Consider the following 22,880-nt stretch of genomic DNA (forward strand, 5'->3'; position numbering starts at 1 on the left):
CCTGCAAAAATGTTAACCAAAGCAAGGCGTTTTACTTTAAAAAGTGCCTTTACCTCTTTCCAGAGGGAAACTGACGAGACTGTACAGACCTTCAAATGAACGGAGCTGATGTTTTCTAGGCAGAAGCTAATAAACACTTACAGACATCTAGACTAAGGGAATGTGAAAAATATCCCCCCTCCGACCGCCCCACACAAAAGAGGAAAACGTGTACAAAAGGGAAGTTTGGAGTTAATGGGTGGTGTCCAGGTTACTAAGAATAAGGAACCAAAAAATACGCAAAGAGCTATCCAGACAGCCTTTAGCAGGCCTGTCTATATTTCCTAACCAGAATCTTTAATCCAAAATTTAAAGAGATTTAGTAGTGCTTTAATAGTACTTTGCAAAGTTTGATTGAATTATATAAAATTCAGAGTTCAATTGATATCCCTGATGATGAATACTTGGACAAATTAAACTATTTTGCTAATTTTCATTAAAAAGACAGTTAAATGTCTTAGCCCTGATTTTAGTCTAGTTTGGGATATGATGCAAAAATTGCACCTCATTTACATCAAAATTTTAAACACAAACTTACGCATTAGTCTGCAGTTCTACTGCTACACATATCCATCCAAGAGAAATGAGGACGTACGTCCACATAAAAACTTGTACAGGAATGTTCCCAGGAGCATCTTCCTCATAGCCCCCAAGCGGAAACAACCTAAATGTCCATCAACTGATGAATGAATAAAGAAAATACGGTATAGCCACACAATGGAATATTATTTGGCAATAAAAAGGCATGGAGTACTGATACATGCTACAACATGGATGAACCTCAAATATATGCTAAATGAAAGACGCCAGTCACAGAAGACCACAGATTGTCTGATACCATTTACATGAAATGTCCAGAATAGACAAAGCTATAGACACAGAAAATAGATTAGGGGCTGCCTAGAACTTGGGAGGAGGAGAAGTGGGGAGTATTGTGGGAAGTGATAGCTAAATGGGTATGGGTTTCTTTTTCAGGTGATGAAAATGTTTTAAAGTTGTGGTGATGATTACACAATTCTGTAATTATACTAAAAACCACTGAATTGTATACTTTAAACAAATAAATGCTATAGTAGGTAAATTATATCTCAATAAAGCTTTTAAAATGTATTTTAGTTCATCTATGACTGATCTGTTCTCTGATAGGATGCATATTCAATTGGAAGTTAATAAATTCCTTATATTTATCTCAAAGGTCAGATCATTATTTTCACTAAAACTTTTAAGTGTTTGCAGATATGTTTAACAACATTGAATTATAACTAGTGTCTGTTTCTTTAATGGTTGTTGTAAATTTCAGACAATGCTGTAGTAATGTGAAACCACAGAATGTCATATTTCTCTGATAAGTTTTTAATATGAATAGCAATTATATTATTTTTAAGTGGCAGTAGAAATTCTAATTCAAGATAATTAATTTTAAGGCCTGGGATTAATATTAAAATTAGGTAATGAATGAGTAATCTTTGACAAAATACTATCATACGACAATTTTAACCTATGTATAATATTTATATGAAAACATAATTTGTTCTTCATAATATTCAAATAATAAGACTATAATGATTGCTTTATAAAATTAATCCTATCTTAAAAAGTAAAGTTTAACACTTTAAATACCATCATCCACCATTGTTTAGCTTATGTGTTTATATGATAAACAACACATATTGCAATAAAATTATTTTTTAAAGTAGCTTAATAGGATAACCGGTAGCTAGAAAGAAAAATTATTTTTGAGATGATCTTTTCTCTATATGCGGCTGTAAAATTATTCACTTACTGTACATTTTACCTGGATGGCAAAAGCTATTTTTTTCCTCACCCAACCCAAATGTGTTCTTTCAGAAGGGGCAATTAGCTCTCTTGTTTTTGTGCTGTTTTTTGGTATTTCAAAATTATAAATAACTGAAGTCAAACAAGCAGAATAATAAGCGATTCCTGGCCTCTAGAGAAACTAAAATTCTGCCATTTCTTATATACTTTCTGATTTAGTTGTTACTAGTTAATAAGCCAACCAACAATATGGCTTTCTCTTAGCATTACGCATCTATATTCTTGCCTGACAATATTTTACAATGTTGCTTTAAGATTACGTTCCAAATTTGGAGCAATAAAAAAAGGAACAGATTTTTTATCCCCAAAACATGTTTGATACACACTAGACAACGTCTACACAGCACCAGAGGTTTGCTCCCTCTCCTGTAATCCAGGATGTGGCATTCACAAGTAAAAGAGATGCTAGAAATCATTAGTTTTCATTGATTTGCTCCTTAATTCCTCAATTAGGTCAACAGTAGGCTGTTCTGTTTATTGAATCACATTATGGGGAAAGTTGTGAAGTGTAAAAAAAAAAAAGTTGATAGGTAAAACGTTATTAGTTATTCTGTTATTAGATACCCTTTCAGGATAAGTAAACTCATCTTCACATTCATGTACAAGGGCTGACTGAAACAGGGGCTGTTAACAGATTTACTTCTAAGGTTTTGTTGTGAATTTCAAATACCTGCATACTGACTAGAGATGAGTGTGGCACTTAGTTTTAGTGGCTGCTTCGTAGATTCCTTAGGATATGGAATCCTAACTTCTCATCACAAAGTCTGTAAGGAGAGATACTTTCACTTCCTTTCCAATCTTTGTCTTTAATTTTTTTCCTCCTTATGACACCGGCTAGCCTCTTGTATGATACTGAATGAGGATAAGACTTGTCCTTGGAAACCGGCCACTGAGCCACCCAGTTAACTGTCAACTGCTAGTCAAGAGTCTAGTGACATTGAACCCATATTTTTCATGTAGTCTAACAATGATATCTAACCATCTATTACTCTTATAAAATGTCCCTGGTAAGAATGAATTTTTGAAGTGACCTACCAGAAAACTTTTCTCTTATATCTAAGACTGAAATACAAGTTGAACATATGCTCATAAAGGATTTGTCCAAAAAGTTTTTCTAACCAGCTATTCAGTCCGCTAGTTATCTTGGGAATACTTTTACTTTTGCCCTAATGGCATATAGTTCGCCTTTCTCCATCTTGCATTTCATTCATTTGTTCACTCAACAAATATTTATTGATCCTTTGTTACATGTTAGGCACTGTCCTAAATACTGGTGATACAGAAATGAACATAACCACAGAAAAATTTAGTTTATTTGTGTAGTTGGTTTGTTTCTTTTTCTTTAAGGTATGGCCCTATACAATCCTTAAATGAATTTCATTGCTTAGTTTTGGCTATTGTTTTCATTTTTTGTCTATGCATACCACCATGAATGCACTCAATCTCATCTTTTCATTTTTATTTCATTTTCTTTTATTTTGCCAAGCTCATTTCCAATCCTTGATTCAATATCAAGTTGCTCTATCCACCATGGACCTGCTTATAGAAATATCAGATACCTGTTTTCTATTATGCCATCCAGATCCTTAGATAAAATGCTGAAACACTCAACTCAGATCCAAACCCTAGACACACCTCCAGCTACTAGCTCCTCAATTTTACTTACTTTCTGGTTATAAGCACCCACAGAGCTGTGCATTAAGTAGAAAGTTGTGTGTGCTAGACAGCATTTCTTAAGTTTGCTGATAAGAACATTATCCCGGACCTTGCTAATATTAAGGGAGATAATACAAATTAGCCTAACAATGTTTTCCTAATGAAGCTATTCTCACAGTTATTTTTAAAAATCAAGGTGTTATTAGCTTAATAATCTTGCATAGTATTTTTTCCCAGAGTTGGATTTATGGGTTATATTTTTCTCATTAAAAAAAAAGATATTTAGGGGCTGGCTCTGTGGCCGAGTGTTCACGCGCTCCACTTCAGTGGCCCAGGGTTTTGCCGGTTGGGATCCTGGGCGCGGACATGGCACTGCTCATCAGGCCATGCTGAGGTGGCATCCCACATGCCACAACTAGAAGAACTCATAGCTAAAAATACACAACTATGTACCAGGGGGCTTTGGGGAGAAAAAGGAAAAATAAAATCTTAAAAAAAAAAAAAAGTTATTTAAGCCTGTTTCTAATTTTCATAAACTTCAAAAGATATTTGAGAAAGACTAGTTGGCAATTTCTATTGATTTAGCAAGTTCTTCAAATACACAGGGAGAACTCACAGGACCCAAGAGTTTTCATACATTTAGCTTATTTAGCAACTTTTCCCTAGGATTTATTTTGATGTCCTGACTTCATATTTTATATAATACTTGTTCCTAATTTCCAATCACATATAGAAATATTTCCGTGTACATATTTCATGACCCTATTAAGAAGGATAGCTTCTAATTACACTATCAGATTTCATTACCAGAATTTAAAATAATAGAAAGGGAAATGCATATACTCCAAGATGGAAGATTAGAAACGTTACTGTAAAATATATCAGTAAATATTTATCCCACGACCATGTCTTGAGCAGCTGTGTCCCAGGCACCACACAGGTGCTGTGGGTACAGAAGTGAACAACACAGCTATGGCCTCTGCCCGCAGGGAAGTTTCAGTGCAGCTCCAAAAATCAAAGAGAAAAGATGTTGAAAAACGAATACATTACTGGGGGTTTGAGGGTAAAGGAAATGGAAAAGAGCAATATGGTTAAAATAAAAGCTGGATGGTGTAGCATGAAAAAGTTAAGAATGACTTCAGAGGCCCCACTCTCCCCAAATATCTATTTGTTGTGAACTGAAATTGATAGGGAACATAGTGTTTCATAATTATAAACAAGTGGCTTGAAGTACAAATGCTCTATTAAAGACAAACTAATTTATACTCACGTATAATTGACCAGTCACAAGAATGAATGGCTAATAGCAGAGCCTTCCCAGCACAACAGAAGTAAATAAAGGATGCTGAGCATTTAAAGTTTGGGCAGGGCTTCCCATCCAGGAAACCAAAGGATGCAGTTAGAGGAGGCTTTGGAAGATGACTTTATGAATTTAACAATTTTGCCAAGGTGGAACTGGGACAACTAGAAACCTTATATTTTTACATATTTATTTCAGTTTAAGAGCCAATGAAGTACGCTTTTTTATAAAAGCAAAGAAAAGAAAGCAAGCTAATTCCAGAGAATTTGCTAATATATCATGTGCCTTCATAGAAATATATATGTGTATTGACTTTTCTTCATGTCTTTTATTTCCATATGGCTCTTTTGTGATTCTCGAACATAATATAGAATCATGCTACACCATGTGGTCTCAATCGACGGGCAATCTTGTCCCTGTCGAAAATTGGTTCTGGGGGGTAGAAAAAATCTTAAATATTGGTGTTTAGCCTGCTAAAGGCCACAGTACATAAATAGATATATAGCGCATCTGTGGTACAGCAGTCCCCCCTTATCCGCAGTTTTGATTTCCGCAGTTTCAGTTACCCATGGTCAACCATGGTCCAAAAATATTAAACGGAAAATTCCAGAAATAAACAATTCATAAATTTTAAATTGCACATCGTTCTGAGTAGCATGATGAAATCTTAAGCTGTTAGGCCCCCTCCCGTCCCCAGACATGAATCATCCCTTTGTCCAGCATATCCACGCTGTATACACTACTGCCCCTTAGTGACTTTGTAGCCATCTATGTTATCAGATCACTGTCACGGTATCGCAGTGTTTGTGTTCAAGTAACCCTTATTTTACTTAATAATGGCCCCAAAGCACAGGAGTAGTGATGCTGGCAATTTGGATATTCCAAGGAGAAGCCATAAAGTGCTTCCTCTAAGTGAAAAGGTGAAAGTTTATGACTTGACAATGAAAGAAAAAATTTGCTAAGATCTATGGTAACTTTTCTTACAGTATTTGTTATAATTGTTCTGTTTTATTATTTGCTATTGTTGCTAATCTCTTACTGTGCCTAATTTATAAATTAAACTTTACCATATGTATATATGTATAGGAAAAAACACAGTAGATACAAGGTTTGGTGCAATCCTCGATTCCACGCATCCACTAGGGGTCTTGGAATGCATCCCCCAAGGATAAAAGGAGGACTACTATATTACAATTTATCTAAAAATGGCTTATGGAGGGAGGGGAATAATGAAAAAAAGGTTTGGAAACACTTCTCTATGAGCTCCATTATGTTCTCTCGAGTGTTTCAAGTCCTTGGGCAGTTTTTTGGCTTAGCCAAATGTTCCTCTTTGCTCTGCCTTCCCACCCTTTTCCAGCATGGGAAAACCTTTGGTTCTTCCAAGTACTTAGAAGGGTTCCTCAAACAACATATATTTCTGGATTCCTTTGACTCAAAATACTTCAGTCATCTGGAACATTTTCAGTTACTTCCCTAAGCTTTAAAACATCTTTCTTAAAACTGATTTTTCAATTTTGCCAATTCTTTTCTTTTCTGAATACTATTCATTTTCTGAACCCATATTACCATTTCTCTACCAACTGCCATTCACAGTTAGATACACCATGGACTACAGAACCATATTAAAAGGACACCCATCTAACACCAGAAAATGATCCTAATTTCACTCCCAGAACTTGTGACAGCGTGTTATACTTCTAAGTAGATAGCCCAAGTTCTTTTCTTTTGTTTCATGCCTGACATTGGAAAAGAATTTAGTCATTCTCTACCTTTTAATAATTAGGAAATTTTCAACATATTCTTGCCAAACTATTTTAAGCAAAGCTCTGAGATTACCTTCTTGCCTTTCTGTGCCAGCCTGGGAGCAAATGGGAGTGCATTAATGTACTAGATGATTGTGGCCACACTAGTTTCTCTCCTTCCTTGCCCACCTTGACCCCACAGTCTCTTTCTTATTTCTGTTGTCCAGGAATGACCAATATGGAGCAGGCCTTGGTCATACAGTATTACAGCCGTGCTTTATTTCTTTTACCTCTTTCTTTTTACTTTTTCCACCTCTCACATTTGTGGTGAGACTGTCTGGGTCTTTTTCCTGTGCTAATTCTCTCATGAAGGTCACTTCTAGTTGTTAGTCTCCACACTGTGCCACGATTAGTCCTATTTCCAACCAAAGGGGTTTGAAATCCTCCTTGCTTATTATCTCAACCTTCTCTCTAAGGTAAGGGACACCTCAGGTAAATCCTATTCCTAATTAAAGAAATCCACCTGGACCATTATCCCATCTAAAATGCCAAACTACTCAAATACTGTTGACGTGCATGCTCAATATATTTGCAACCTAATGAGGTTATTATATCACCATGGGAGCAATTTATTAATGAAACATGGCTATCTTACATGGTACCTAATGGCCGAGGCTTTGTTTAAGAACAAGGGCTTCCAGTAAATGTAATTCCAGTTAAATTGGTGGAGAAGGCTGGGCTGAACAAGTCTCAAAATAGAGAGGAAGGTGCCACTAACCATCATGTAACAGAGACAAATAATTTGGGTGAGGCTCTCTCTCAGAATATCTGACTCATCTTTTATTCAAGAAATAGAAAGCATCTATGTTTCATACTAAGCTAAGAATATAAAGAAATAGAAAAATGTCCCTCTCCTCAAAGAGTTTATAGGCTTCAGGATATTACCTGGGGAAATAACTTAAAAAGTTAAATTTTTAAGTGGAAGGCATATGGGCTCAGGAAGGAGGTAGCTGGGCCTGAAAGAAGATGCAGAATTTTAGCTGACAGAGCTGTGTGGGGATACTGGGATTGTCACGGTGCCTTGAGTGATAAGCAAGGCCGAGAAATCAAGAGAGGCAGAAAACAGGAAAGTGTGTTTGCCAAAAAATACAAATTCCAATCCATTGAAAAATGGCTTATCAAGTTATAATAAATACGCAGAGTGGAGCAAAGGCTAAGGTGAGTAAATGATTGTAAGTCAGGACTACAAAAAAAGGATGTGATTCGAAAGTTAAAGATGCTAAAAACCAGATTAGATCTTTGTAGAGCTGAAGAGTGAATCACTGACAGCAATGACTAATCCCTATATGCATGTAAAGCACATGGAGAGTGAAATACAGCAGAGACTTCAGTCAGTGCTAGGATACCGGTGTATTAACCCCTACCATTTACTGAGCACCTACTAGGTGACAGGAGCTGTCCTTCACATGGATTGTTACATTTCATCTGCATAATAATCCAACTAGACTGGCTTTATTAACCCCATTATACATGAGGAAACTGGGCTCAGAGAAGTTAAGGGGAATTAGTTTGCACTCCTGCTATGCAGTACAGCCACAATTTGATACCAGCGTTCCCTATCTTGAGGCCATGCTCTTTTCCCCATGCCAATCTGGGATGATTTATATTTTAAGAGAAATTAAGTAGATTCAAGGATACCTCCATAGTAATGTCACCCTCATTGGTTGCAATATGCTTCCATCAGTGATCCAGGGCTGGAGATAAAGCCAGCACTCCAGGGATTGAGTATAAAATCTTGGGAGTGGGTTGCAGCCCATAAGACCACCATTGCCATGTGGATGAGAATAGCTGATCAGTAGGCATGAAACGTCCATTAGGTTATCTCTTAATCAGTCATTCAATAGAGATCAGTGGCAAGAACATGGGTTTTCAAAACGGATGGCCCTGATTCCAAATTTGAATTCATTATATACTAGTTACATGGAAACCCCTGGGCAGGTGACTTTACTTCCTCAATATCAGTTTCCTCAAATAGTCGTGATGGTAAGTTAATAAATTTGAGTAGGAAAAAAAGAAGCTTTGGATAATGGAAAAGCATATCATCAAGGCTAAAGAGGCTTGGCCTCATTCAGGCATTGCTAGCTGTATGGTCTTGGGCAATTCACAAACTCTGAGCCTCTTTCTTCTTCTGTAAAATGTGGGTGACACCATCTCCCTTAAGTGTCTCTTGTAAGAATCTGAGAAAATGTATGTTAGGTACCTAGAGCAGCCAGACTATATTATAGTAAGGTATTATATTAAACCATTAACACAATGCTTGGCAAAATAAGTTTCCAACCCACTTCTTTTTAAACTTGGACTTTATTATAATGTTATTGGTTATTATAACTTAAATGGAAAAATCATAACAATTTGGTAAAAACTGGGCATCTTAAGAGTTAAAAATATTGCTTTGTTCTGTTTTTAAAAGATAAACTTCATATACATGTAAAATTATTTGTTCTTTTCTCTTACAATCCTTAATACATTTTTTTCACTGAAAGCATTCCCTTCTAAAAAATTTCATTAAACAAAGTGCTTAGTCAATCTGAGAAGAGATCGGTATCATTAACAAAGGCTTTGATAATTTTATTAATAAGAAAATTCTCAAACATCACGCTCCCTATGATACCATTGTTGGGTTGGTGGGCCCTATCTGTGGTCAATCTATTACGAGAACCACGAAAACTCTTCATCCTTGCAAAGCTGCTCCCTACCTCTCCTTCAAAAGCAAACAAAATGATCTCAAGACAGTATTTAAGTTAAACACTCCAAAGTAAAGTAAATCAGGGTTACACGTGTACCTTGGTCTTCGCTATTTGAGTCAGAAGAAATGCAAATATCATAGAGCTGTATACATCTAATCTGTTATCTGTGTCCACACATCCAACATATGGTTTATGGACTTGAGCAAATTTGGCGAGGTTAAGCTTATATTTTACACAAATCATTGAAAAACAAAGAAAGGAAATGTATGAATGTATAAAGCTCATTGGCTCTGGCGACTTTGCAGTGTTGTGCCAAGCATGAGGGTTCCCATCACTTTTCCTCCTCCTCCATCGAGATGGCATTTTAATGAGGTGTCCACGACGAAGCGTATGAATGCCTTCGGAACCCACCACATACCTGTCCGGAAATGTGCCCACTGGTTCAGGCTCCATTTCTTACATTACTGAGGGCTTGTAAGAAGTATGTGACTAAAATAGGACTGCTATTTCCTTTATCTATTCCTCCCCCATAAGGCTGCGTTAAATAGGGTCATTCAAACCTCCCTCTCCCCAAGGCCGGCACTCCCACAAAGACTGACTGGGTCTTATTTTTTACTTTTAGGAGGATGGGGACTTGAAAGTGTTCCTTAACAGGTTTGTTGGGAGTTTAAAATGCTTAAAAAGAATTCGAAACCAAGCGAAGTTTGGGCTTTACGATCTGAAATATCGGTCCTGGGATGTGGGCTAGGTGTCTGTGGTTGTTCAAAGATTGGTACGGGGCAAGGTTTTGAAGGAAGTGTAATCTGATGTACACCGGCAGGCGCGGGGTGGGGGAGGGAAGAATTGGCTGAGGGGGAAAAGAAAGGAATTAGCGTCTAGAGAGCACATCCTAAGGTTCCGGAGTTGCTAACTCCATCCCTAACCACCTCGTTGCTGGAAACCAGCTGCAAAGGGAAAGACCGGCCAGCCTGGGTTTGGTTGAAGGCAGCGGTCCTGGCCTCAACCGCCGGCCTAGACACCTGGCTTCTGGGGCCCACCCGAGCCGACTAAACCCTCTCTCCCCTCTGGTCCTGCAAAGGAGCTGACATCGTGCTCTCGTTCCCTTCGGAGACCTTCAATTCCTTCCTACCTCCCCAAAGTGCTAACTTCAGGGGCTCAGGGGAAGCAAAGGGAGAGCAAATCAGAAGGGACAGGCCCTGGGGTCTCAGGGATTTTTAAGGTAGGAAAGAACGACGATCGCCCCCAGCCGTGGCCGCGTTTTCTCCTCATCCTCCACTCGCTGTCCCCCTCGCCCCCTCCCCCCCAGCCAAGTCCGCAGAACCTGCCGCGCTGTGCTTGGCGCCAGGCTGGGGTCTCTCGCCCGGGTGCTGGGCGGGATGGGATGGGTGGGGTAGGGCTTGGCGGGTCCCTGAGCCCTAGCAGCGGATGGCTCCAAGGACCACACACTGGGCAGGCGACCGCGTTCTGCCCGCCCGAGAGCCGGGAGAAGGCAGGGTCGCGAGCGAGGCGGGGCGAGTCTCGGCTCCAGCGCACCTAGCGGACCGAGCCCGCGGTCCTCTGCGGGCCGCCGCTCTCCATCCCTCCGCGGTCCCCGCCCTTACCTCTGGGCGCGAGGGTGCCGGCTGGGGAGGGTGCTGGGGAGCGGCGAGCTGTCTCCCGACCCGGCTCAGCGACGGCCAGCGACAGCAGGGTCGCCCGCGGGGCCGCTGCTCATGGCTTGTCGCGCCCGGAGCACTGCGGCCGCGGCCACGGCGGCGCCTTCCTCCTAGTCCTCTTCGCGGGCTTCGAGCCGGGACGCAGCTAACGCCCCAGCCCCGCAGCCCTCCTCCCCTCCGCCTCCCCGGCCGCCGCCGGAGCCGCCTCCAGCGCCGCCCCGCGCGCCGCCCGGCCAGCGGCAGCCAGCGCCGCCCAGCGCCCGGCCCCGGGGTCGCCGCCGCCGCCCGCCAGCCCGCTCGGCGGTCCCAGCCCCGCTGTGACGCAGGCCGCCGTGCCCGGGAACTTCCTCCCCTGCAGAGACCACCCCGCGCCTGGGACCGCCGGCGAGGTCTGCCGCCGGCCGCCGGGGACTTCCTTCAGGACGAGGGAAAAACCCTCCCGCCGCTGTCCGGCGGGGCCGCTCCGGCCTCGGAGATGCCCACCTGGCGGCCTCGGGCTGGGGAATCGGCTGCGTCTAATACCTCCCCCCCACATCCCCAACAATGCGCGGAAAACCCGAGGCTTCTCTGCGCTCAGCATCCGCTCCACTACCGCAGCTCCTCCCCTGGGTAAGTTAGAGAGGAGCAGCTACTACTAAAAATAGCCCTTCTGGGAACTCCTCTGAAGGCCTGGGGTCAGGATAGGGATAGTCCCTCCTCCTTATCTCCCTCTCCCCAGAAGAACAGAAGGGTGGAAGGGGGTGGTGGGATATATTGAGGGAGACGAGAAGGAGAAAGGCAAAAACTAATTTCCCTGGACCGTGAAGCCCGTGAGCCCCTCGACACCCGAGTCTGCTCTCCGCAGGAACCCCCATGTTCCTGGGTACTGACAGCCGGGCTCCCTGATCTGTCAGCAGCAGGTTCCAGGGACGCTGAAATTGAATGCTCCACCTACAATTTCGTGCTATGCATGAAGGAGTTGACGGTGCACGTCAAAGCCACCTGTTGTTTAAAGAGGATGGGGGAGGGCTTCTCATTTGTCGATCTAAACCCCGCTTTTCTTCTCCACATTGTCCTATGCAAATTTAGGATGAAAAAGCGAACTCTGCCTTCTTGAAAGCTGACAGCTATCTGTATGGAAAATCTTCTGTTCAGTGAAAAAATGTTCAGACAAGATTACTAAGTAATACAGAGTCTCTGGGATGCCTTACAATCCTAGTTCTTCTAAGAGCACCAAAACTTAAACTAGTGCTCTGTCCTGGCAGTGAGGGAAAGACAGGTGTACCTGAATAGAGCAGTTAAGAGACAACTAATTATCTTTCACTGGATGGTTGGTTCTTACACAGCCAGCCTTAAGAAAGCAGCCACCTCCTTTTACCCCATTTCTGTTTCCAAGCCAAAATGAAAACAAAATTTGTCCAAAATTTGTTCTCTTGGGCTTTTAACTGTTTCCCCTGCTTGTCCAGCAAATGACTACACTTTGCCAATTCCAGTACTGTTGTTGGGTCCTTCCCAGAAGACAACCTTGGAACCTCTTGAGGCCTTAGAAGATGACCTAACACCAACCCCTAAATCAAGACAAAAATCTAGGGTGGGGTCTTCCTCCTAGACAGCAGGTGGAAAAATTCCTGTAGAGTTCCTGGGGGAAAGGCAGAGGCTGACTCTAGCAGTTTGCTAAAAAGTATGGGTCCTTTGCAAGCTACCGGGTACTGTCTGAGGTAACTCCAGGTTTTGAATACCTTAACTGGATTTAAACAGTCAGTGAGGCAAGTCCTAAGGACAGCTACCTCCTGTGGACGGCTTGATTCTGCAGGTGCTTTCTGAGTGCACCTCTATCCTCCTTGTATGGCTGGCATCCTGACCTCCAGCTTAGGCATCCCTGAAATGCTCCCTATCTACCCAGTGTCAAGGGACCTTTCAAGGCTAGACTTCAGACTCAAGTGAACCAGGAATAAATCCGTTCTCTTCCTGTGTAAATGTAGGGAAATTACTGCTCCTTTTTATTTTTTTTGTCCATTATCAGTCATATACATATAGTACTATAGGGTGCTGTGAGAATTAACTAACATGTTGAAAGCACCAAGAACAGCGCCATGCACTTTATAAGTACTTAGCAAATGGTAGCTGTTGTTGTATTATTCTTCAATGCTGTGAAAGCAAAAGGACCAGGAACTGCAATGGGGTTTGGAAATGGGATTTGAATCCCTGAATGTTAATTCTGCCCCTCCCCCTGCTCCCACTTGCTTAATTGCAATACTTTTGTCTACTCTGTGCCTTTTCTTTAATGGGGTGAATTGGACAATTCTACATGGAGTCAGGCGATTCACATGCACACTGAAGGCTGAGAGGCACTGTGTTATACTGCTTAGGTCTCCTTTTCTTACTTTATAACATGTAAACCTTCAGTCTAGTCACCTCACCTCAGTCAACCTAACTCAAATCAATATATATACCTCTCAAGCCCTCAGTAAAGCGCCAGGCGAATCAGCAATCAATCAGCCCCTTCTGTGAATCCTGGACCCCGAGGATCTCAAAGAAGTATAAGGCTTATTCCCCAACTTCACGGTTATCACAGTTCATGGGAGAGGGAATCAGGCATGCACATGAATCAGAATAATCCATTTCAAACTCCATGTGGTTGAAGTTCAGAGAAGGGAGGGGGCACGGTGGACTAGGTGAACTGTGTATACAGAGCCATCATCCTGACCTTTCACTTAGTACTCAATTCTTTAGGCCAAAGCTTGACATTCTTGATGGTCTTCCAGAGCCAGTTGGCACTCTTAGACTCCACATAGTTACAAGTTAACCAAGTACTGGTTGACAACAGGGAGTGGAAGTAGATCTTTCTGGGCAGTGCAGGACTATGGTGGGGCATATGGAATGATGTGACCCTGTGCTTCTTAATCTCTGAACCTCAGTTTCCTCAGCAGTCTATTGGAACATCAATATCTACTTTTTAGACTTTTGGTAAGACTTAGAAACAATATCTGCAAGCCCTTTGTGGGTTGTATGGAAATGGTAATTATATTACCTTGTTGTTTTATTGTTAGCTACAAGAAAATGCAGGCTGGGCTGTATCATTCCTTGAAGGCATAATTCAAAAGTCACCTTCTCTGTGAAGTCTCTGCAGGCTGCAGACAAGTGTAATTCTCCCTTCCTTGCACTCCCACAGCACTCTGTTCGAACTTCTACTTCAGCACTTCCTCTGATGTGCTGCCATTTCTCTCTTTACATTTTTGCTCCACTACCGTATCTTTATTCATCTCTACGTCAACACCTAGCATAGAGCCTGAAAGAAGGAATTTTAAACTCTTTCAAATGCTTGCACTAGTTCTAACTTTCAGAATAATTTGTATTAAACTACAGGCTGTAGAACCTGAATCCTTTAGCTCATGAAGAGTTTATGCTAAAATTGTGTATTATGAATATGTATCGGCTTAAATCTTGATTTTTTCAGTGCTGGGCTTGTGCTTTAAGACCAACCTGCTATGCTTGTTTTGTTTTGTATTTGATGTCAGTTGATACTGCCTAGTAATAGCGAAAGTAAGATCTAAATTCTAAACCAAAACCACCAGCAGGATTTTACCCAGCATTCTCTACCCATTCTGTGCAGATCTGCTCCCCAGACCATTTCTGTGCTCTGTAGGAAGGTCCTGAGCTAACAGGAAACATTATTGTTTTAAGTTTCAGCTGTTAACATTGTTGTAACCATTGGCACTCTCCGAATTAGTAGCTGCAAGATAAAACCCACCTTTAGCAACAGTTTTGAAATCCTTGACTCTGTGCCATTAAAAAGGCTAGGACAGGGAGAATGAAACCTCTCGTAGAGAATGTTCTGTGTGCAGGAAGTTGCCCAGGAGGTAACGTGGTCAAATGTGGTCTTGACCCCTAAATGGCAGTTGAATTTGTGCCAAGGGAGAGAGTGGTGGTGCTGAGGACCTAAAAATAGGATACTACAAAACTATGGTCAAATTCTTCTAAAATCAGCCCAGTATATTTTAACATCCCTCCCCCCCCACCCCCCCCACCCTCCCACCCCCCCCCCCGCCACACACACACACAAACACACATGCACAAGATAGAAGTGCTTGGTTCCCCAACTTGTGAGATATTCTTTGGAAATAATAATAACGAATAAGCACTTACTAGGTGCATACTAGGTTGCTGAGTAAGTACTGGCTTTATATGTACAGCCCCATTTCATCCCCCCAGCGATCTGTTAGGTAGGCAGTGGTATTTTCTCCCACTACAGAGGAGAAAACTGAGGCACATTATAATCAACTAACTAGCCAAGGTCATATGACCAACGAGAGGAAGAATTAGGATTTGGACTCGGGCAAGTCTGATTTCAGAGTTCTCATGCCTAACCATTACTCAATCACATGGAAAAGGAATAGTTATTTTTAAACTGAATCCATCAAGTATATTCAGTAAGGATAAGGATGAACTTTTGCAGTAGTTTTTGAAATTGGGCTCATTTGTGCTTTTCCCAATAGCATACTCACATCCTAAATGTGCCTTCATGAGGTGATTTTACAGCTTACTCTTTAATTAAAAAGCATTTTATGACTGAAAGCAAACTTCTTAATGAAAGATCATCAAGTGTCTGTAGCTCTGAGTATACGCAATATGAAATATACGAGGGAGACAGCCTCATTCTTAGAATTATTGTTCATATGGGCCAATGATAAATAAGGAACTTTCACATGATAGATATGTAGCCTAAGTTTAAAGTAAAAAATGAGTTTGACATTCTCAGGAGTGACTTTTTTTTTTGCACCTAAATATCACTGCTATAACTGCATTACTAAATAATATTTGCTTGCTACTATTTGTTAACACATACAGCCACTCATCTAAGAACTTTGCGTGTATTAACATTAATTAATCTACAAATGACTGGCTCTATCCATGAAGTGAATTATTCTAAAGATAACGAAACCTTCTTAAAGGGCTTAGAACTTCCTTATTTATTTAAAAAAAATACATTAAGATATACCTTTTAAGGAAAGTAACTCATTTTTCCCAAGATTCAAAATTGTCAATCTTTTCTTAACACCGTATCTTATTATGCATATAGAAGGTACCATGGAACATCTCAGATCACAGTTTAATGTTGACTTGCTTCAAATTTCAGTGACATTAGCCCTGACAAAGCACCTAATTTCAAGCCTAAGGAATTGCTTCTTTCTTTTGAGGAAGAAGCTGCTCCCTCTGAGGCGTGAAGATCGATGACTCAAGAAACCTTATCAGGGTAGTGAAATTGAAGACGCTCTTGTTACTCACATAAACATGACTCTCTGGAAAATTATCATGGATGGTGCTTTGTATACTTAGAAAATCCTATAACCTTGCCCAGATTCTCTCTTCTTAAAGCCACCACCCATACTGACACACAATACATTTTCTTGAGGCTTTTTGGAGTTCATTTATGTATTTCCTGAATTCATTCACTTTGTTTACCTCTCTAGGAAAAAAACAAAAAGAAAGCCCGATTTTCCCTCTCAGTATAAATGATCATTAATGGTCACTTTCACTGCTATTAGTGAAAACAGCATAAACTAGGACTAATGAGACCTGGGTTCCAGGTATGACTCTGCCATTGAATAACTTTATGACTTGGGGCAAGTCTCTTAATATCTTTGCATCCTCAGTCTCCTTATCTGAAATGAAGGAATTGGAATAGGTAATTTCTTAGGATTTTTTCAGTGTTAAAACTTTCACATAGGGGCTGGCCTGGTGGCACAGTGATTAAGTTCTCATGCTCTGCTTCGCCGGCCCGGGGTTCACTGGTTCGGATCCTGGGTGCAGACATGGCACTGCTTGGCAAGCCATGCTATGGCAGGCGTCCGACATATAAAGTAGAGGAAGATGAGCACGGTTGTTAGCTCAGGGCCAGTCTTCCTCAGCAAAAAGAGGAGGATTGGCAGCAGATGTTAGCTCAGGGCTAATCTTCCTAAAAAAACAAAACAAAACAAAAACCTTTCACCTAGATCTTAAAATGATACATATTTATCCTCCCTAGATTTCAGTCAGTACTGGATATAATCACCAACATTTAATCAAGGAAGTAGGGAGGCATCCACAGCTGCTGTCTATGGGAAATCTGTCTAGAATAGGGAAGACCAGTCAGTCAACATCTTCCCAAAGCACCTTTGTCTTCCACCACCCATTGCCAGTGAGATAGAGCCATTCCTCTACTGAGGCATCTCCAAGCAGCTTTCTGTAGAACTCTATCCTTTGAGTATCCTGAGAAATAGGGGTCTGTAGGTCAAATTCACTTGGGGAATATTATCTCTCTCTTGGAGATTCACAGTGCATATTAACATGCTTAGGGCTCTAAGTCCTGCCTTAAAAATACTTGTTTAACTTTGCTGAATCTAGCATTTCTCTAACTTCATTTGGCCATGGAACTATTTCTGTTGTTACATCTATCAACATTCCAAGATGAATAAAATCTCTCAGAATAGAATATATGAATTGTTATTCTAGAATTAAAGACTGCAGAACCTTTATAAGATTTTTCTCCTTGGAAAGAGAATGGAATTATAGGCCCTATTAACTCATTTAATGAATGCCTACCAAGATAAGCCTGTCGGTAGATGTTTTTTGCAAGTGTTTTCCTTACAAACATCAGCCATAATAGAGTGTCTGTCATCTTTAGTAGGTCAAAGAGCATCCATTCTCAGTGGTAATAGTGTAGCCTTATTCCTTTTTATACTGAGGAATAGTTCCCTTGTTTTTACATCTTCTTATTAGCCTCTGGGTTCTTTGACATCCTTTTAGAGATAGCTGAAACTGGTGGATGACAAAGATACATTCTGAACACTCAAGAGAAGGCATAGAATAGTTTATTTGTTGATGACTTTTGGGCGATAATTCTCCATGGTCTCTAATATTTCTGTAGATCTTGTGAGCAAGGCACTGACTGCCCTTTCTTCCAGACTAAATTTTTAAGGATATTTGTATAGTCAATAGCCTTTGAAGATAGAGATAATATCTCCCTTTAGAGCAAATGGTAAGCATATTTACTGTCCGGTATCATAAAGATAATGTTTCTCTCCAGAGCCAAGGGCAGGCATACTTACACTCATACAAAAGGTTCACATTCCCTAAGCTTAGGGTTCTTCTCCTGTAACACAACCTACTGTGTGTGAAGCTGCTATCTGGCCCTCTTTGCATCTTTCTATGGGAATTGGGGCTCTAAGAACTGACACAAAAATGCTGATACTCTGGCTACTGCTATTGCTATGAGTAATAAACTTTCTTTCATCTCTGATCTAGGAGTTTCATGTCTTCTACCAGCATCCAAGAAACAGGCAGGCTAATTTTTTAGTTTGCAAGGAGAATAGTCTCAGATCTTTCACAGTTCTTGATAATAACTGACTTTTTCCTCCCTAGGAATTAGACATTGGTAGAATAACTTTATGTCCTTGGATGTTCTCCCTCCTGAATCATCCCCGGTCTTGTGAATATTCTCTCACATGCATGCTTTTCTACCCCTGTTGAGCAATTATAGCCATCCCTCCTTGTTTCTGTGGAACATTCAGGAGAGGGCTATTAGCTATGATACACTCTGACTTTGGAATTTCAAAGAAAGGCACTTTGAATTTCTGTCCAGCATGATAACATTTCATTACAATTATTAGAAAATATTTTATATTCTATCTTGTTTTTAAAAAGGAATTTAAAAATTAATCCTCAGTGAAAAGGAAATACCATCTTACAGTGAAGAGTGGATGTGTGCCTTGGGGGTGAGTGGACAATAGTAGTTAACTACACTGACTGCTTCCAAAAGCAAAGAAGAAAAAGGAAAAGACTAGAATTCAGATAAGATAAATTCCTTCATGTGACCAAAGGGAGGATCCCTTTTCTACAACATGAAAACAACTGTGGTCTCATTTAAGAGTGAAAACATCCAGATTTCTTGAATGTCCCCAATATTCTTCAGCTTGTAAAATGCTGCTGACAACCATCTATTCACATCTAATCTGATGTCATTTCATATTGACTCTTGATTTCATTGGCTAAACCAGAACTCAAAATTATGCTTTCTGTAATAATGCTTCTAATCAGTTTCTTTGAAAAAAACATTTTCTGGTTGAAAGGTTTTCAAAGACTTCAGAATATCACAGTAATTGGTTTAGGAACAACCCAGTCTGGAAATTTCAAGAGGTAGACTGATAACTTGCTAAAGTGATTTGAGTTTGAATTCAAGTGATGAGAATTCACATCAAATGATGTGAATTCAAATTCAAGTGAATTTGGATGTCACAAATAGGGTAGTAAATTAACATTTGTTGAGCACTCTATCCCAGATATGGTTTAAAGCATTTTATGTGTATTATTTCATTTAATCCATCTAACAACACTATGAAGTAGTTACTATTACTGTCCCCATTTCACAGATAGGAAGGCTGAGGCATGGATAGGTAATGTGACTTGTCCAAGATCATGCTGGTATTAAGTGGCAGAGCCAGGCATGGAATCCAGGCAACCTGACTCAAAAACCCACATCCTTACCACTTCTTTTCTGCCTTATAACATCAGACGTTTTTTTTAAACAGCTGGAAAATGTGATTTTTTTTCTGGAATGCTTAAGAGAAATAAACATTAATTTTCTTGCTTCCTTGGAGTTTTATTTCTAGATCATTATCTTCCCAGATATAATGTTTTGTTCTTCATTTCACTATAAGCAATATATTTCAGGACAATTAAGGGTGAGTTATGTCCATCTCATCAGCCCATATTGACTGAGAAGAGAGGTATTGTGCAGCCACTTTGAGTAGAGAGCCACTCCTGTCAAGTCACCTTGAAATCTTCCACATAAGGTTTTGATGCATGTCAAGCTCCCAATGTAAGATACATTTGAAAAATCTTGGAATAATTTGAAACAAATACAAAATAGACTTGAGTGTTTAAGTCCGTATCCAGAGAAGGAGGAAAAAGCAACAATATTTTAAATTTATCAATTTTTTACTTGGGCAAGCTTTAATTTTTCGTGATCAGGAGTGGTGTTACTACCAGCCCCTAAATCACCTACAATTGCCACAGTCCCCAGATGGGCACATTGTGACCCTGTCTAGACTAAAATCACATCACAATGCTTTTCCTCAAGTCAGACTGACAGCTCATCCCATCCAGTCTCGCAAGGAGCATGGAGACAGGAAATAGTGGGGGCATTTTTGAGGGCTTCAAAGGGAAAGGAATTTTAAAAATCTTGGATGACTATTTCTTAGAATGATGAAGAAATCATTTAATATACAGCATTTATAGATTGCTGCCCAGCCTCGGAAACTCCAAAATGATTTCTGAAAACTATCAATAAGAAGGTTTTATGTAAAACTCTGCACAACGTTAGACCTGTTTTGTCTTCTGGCCACTGGAGACAAATGGTATGGTCCAAATTTCAGATGTAAGAGCCACATGCACATCTGCATCCTCTGCCACTATTTTCACAAGAAAATGAGGGAGTCATCATGATCTTTGCCGAATAATCTTTGTGGAGAGTTGTGGGTATTTATCTTTCCTCCTGTGAAGGCCTTGAAGAACCAAGAACTGAGCGGAAATTTCTCCCTTTCTGCTTCTCAACAGGTTTGAGAGAAGCAAGTGTGAACCCATCTCCTGATCCTTGGGAGACCTCAAGAAGCAGCATGGAAGTGGTGATTTCTTGACTAAAGGGATTTGGATTTATCTGGATTTTAACTTGTATTGCATGTTCTTAAAACTTATGTGTTAACTGAATGCCTATGTACCCAACGTTTTCTGGCAAAATTACCTTCCTAATTGTTGCAGCAGTTATTCTGAGGGGACGCTCTAATCAAATCTGCACGTGCCTTTGGTGGCTTTATAGCTCTCTACCACCTCCTGGATTTTGTACATGTCTTTACACTACCCTCTAATTTCTCTCACTTCCCTTTTCTCTTCACTCTCCTCCAAATTCCGTCAGTCTTTAAATGTCCTATTCAAATCCTATTTCCACAAAATTTTTCTAACACTTTCTGTTCTGTAAACTCTTACAGTAATTAATCATGTTTTATCTTCCAAAGCTATGAGAACTTGGATAAGTTGCTTAACCTCTCTGAGCCTTGGTTTCTCCATCGGTAAGTGGGGATAATTATAGTACCTGCTTTAGAGTGTGGTTGTGAGGACTAGGTGATTTAATACATGTGTCATAGCACAGCATCTGACACATTGTAACATCCAATAAATGTTAAGTTTTATTAATATTCAACAGCTAATTACATCTTTTCTTTTTTTAAACACTTTTTTCCTTGTTTCCTACATTGCTGAGGTTCAAAAATTATTTCTTGACTTAATTATTTTAACATAATGTCAAAGGAGGAGTTTTTCTTTCAAGATTTTTTAAGTATATTGACAAATAGGAAGAGTCACCAGTTGCTAGTTTTCTTAAAAGTCAACATCTTGTAGTTTGATAGATAATAAAATTATTTTTAAAACTACGCATAATGAGTGCTTACTGCCTGAATAAACTATATATAACTTCTACTATTTCATTTCTATTTCACTTTAACATATCACTCATGAGACATTAAAATAATCATCATTTCTCTTTTCTCCCCCAAAATTTAAACCCGTGAAATTATTTGTTTGAAAAATTCCTATCTAAAATATCTGTCATATTGCAGAACTTCTGCAGATATGAGCAATTCACTGTTTTCATTTTCAAACTACTGAGCCATAAAAAAAGATGAAATCTTGCCATTTGTGACAACATGGATGGACCTTGACAGTATTATGCTGAATGAAATAAGTCAGATGGAGAAAGCCAAATACTGTGTGATTTCACTCATATGTGGAACATAAAACAACAACAGTGAACGAACACATAGATACAGAGAATAGATTGGCAGTTACTAGGGCTGAGGGGAAAGGGAGTGGGAGGAAGGTGAAAGGTAAAGGGGCACCTTTGTATGGTGACAAATGGCAACTAGACTTTTGGTGGGGAACACAATGTAGTCTAGAGAAGTTGAAATATAATCACGTACACCTGAAATTTATATAATACACCAATATTACCTCATTAAAAAACGAAAAGAATATATTTCGTCTTTGTCCCTGGTTCCTGGTACAGAGTTCTTAGAATCTTTGAAATTTTCTGAGCAATGGGAGTGTCTTCGTTAGGTTAGTGAGGTAACTCACATGGGCCTCTAGACAGCTTCAGGATGGGAGAGGGACATCAGAAAGACCAACCACATGATTAGAGTGTTGGAGTTTGGGGCTAGCCTGACCTGGGGAGGGTGGGGAAGATCTGGAGATTGAGTCCAATCATGCAGCCATTGATTTAATCAAGCATGTCTACATAATGAAACATGAATACAAACTCTGGACACTGAGGTTCAGTGGAGCTTCCAGCTGGCAAACTCATAGATGTGCCCATAGAGAGATGTGCCCACAGAGTAATATGCCCTGACTCCATGGGGGAGAGGGCATAGCTTTGCGTTCACTCCTAGACCTCACCCTAGGCATCTCATCTGGCTACTCTTGAGTTGTATCCATTATAGTAAAGCCATAATCATAATTACAGCACTTTCTTGAGTTCTGTGAGTCATTCCAGTGAATTATAAAACGTGAGGGAGTCATGGTGCCCCCAGATTTGTAGCCAGTTGGGCAAAGGTGTGGGTGGCCTGGGTACCTCTCAAGACTTGTGGCTAGCATCTGAAGTGATGGCAGTCCTGTGGGGGACTTTGCCCTTAACCTGTGAAGTCTGTGCTAACCCTGGGTTGTCAGTGTCAGAAGCAGGCTGGGATGGAAACAGAACAGAGACGGTATTAAGTAGCTATTACTGGAATCTACGGAAATAGATCAAGTCACCAGAGATGATTTTGTATATCATAGCTGTAATGGGAAGATTAATTTACTAAAAGCCTCCCCAGGACCACAAAATGAGAATACTGCTTTCTCT

General features: G+C 40.3%; 1 protein-coding gene across 1 annotated transcript in view; it reads right to left on the minus strand.

Moving 5' to 3' along the window:
* The window catches only part of LRRC8C (leucine rich repeat containing 8 VRAC subunit C), a 75,200-nt gene extending 64,009 nt beyond the window's left edge, over positions 1-11,191 (minus strand). The window contains exon 1 of the mRNA XM_023641694.2: positions 10,922-11,191. The gene's annotated coding sequence lies outside the window, so the exon portion shown is untranslated. The remainder of the gene's footprint in view (positions 1-10,921) is intronic.
* Between the last annotated feature and the right edge of the window lie 11,689 nt (positions 11,192-22,880).

Source organism: Equus caballus, chromosome 5 (assembly GCF_041296265.1).
Source record: "Equus caballus isolate H_3958 breed thoroughbred chromosome 5, TB-T2T, whole genome shotgun sequence".
In the NCBI taxonomy this organism is placed as follows: domain Eukaryota; kingdom Metazoa; phylum Chordata; class Mammalia; order Perissodactyla; family Equidae; genus Equus; species Equus caballus.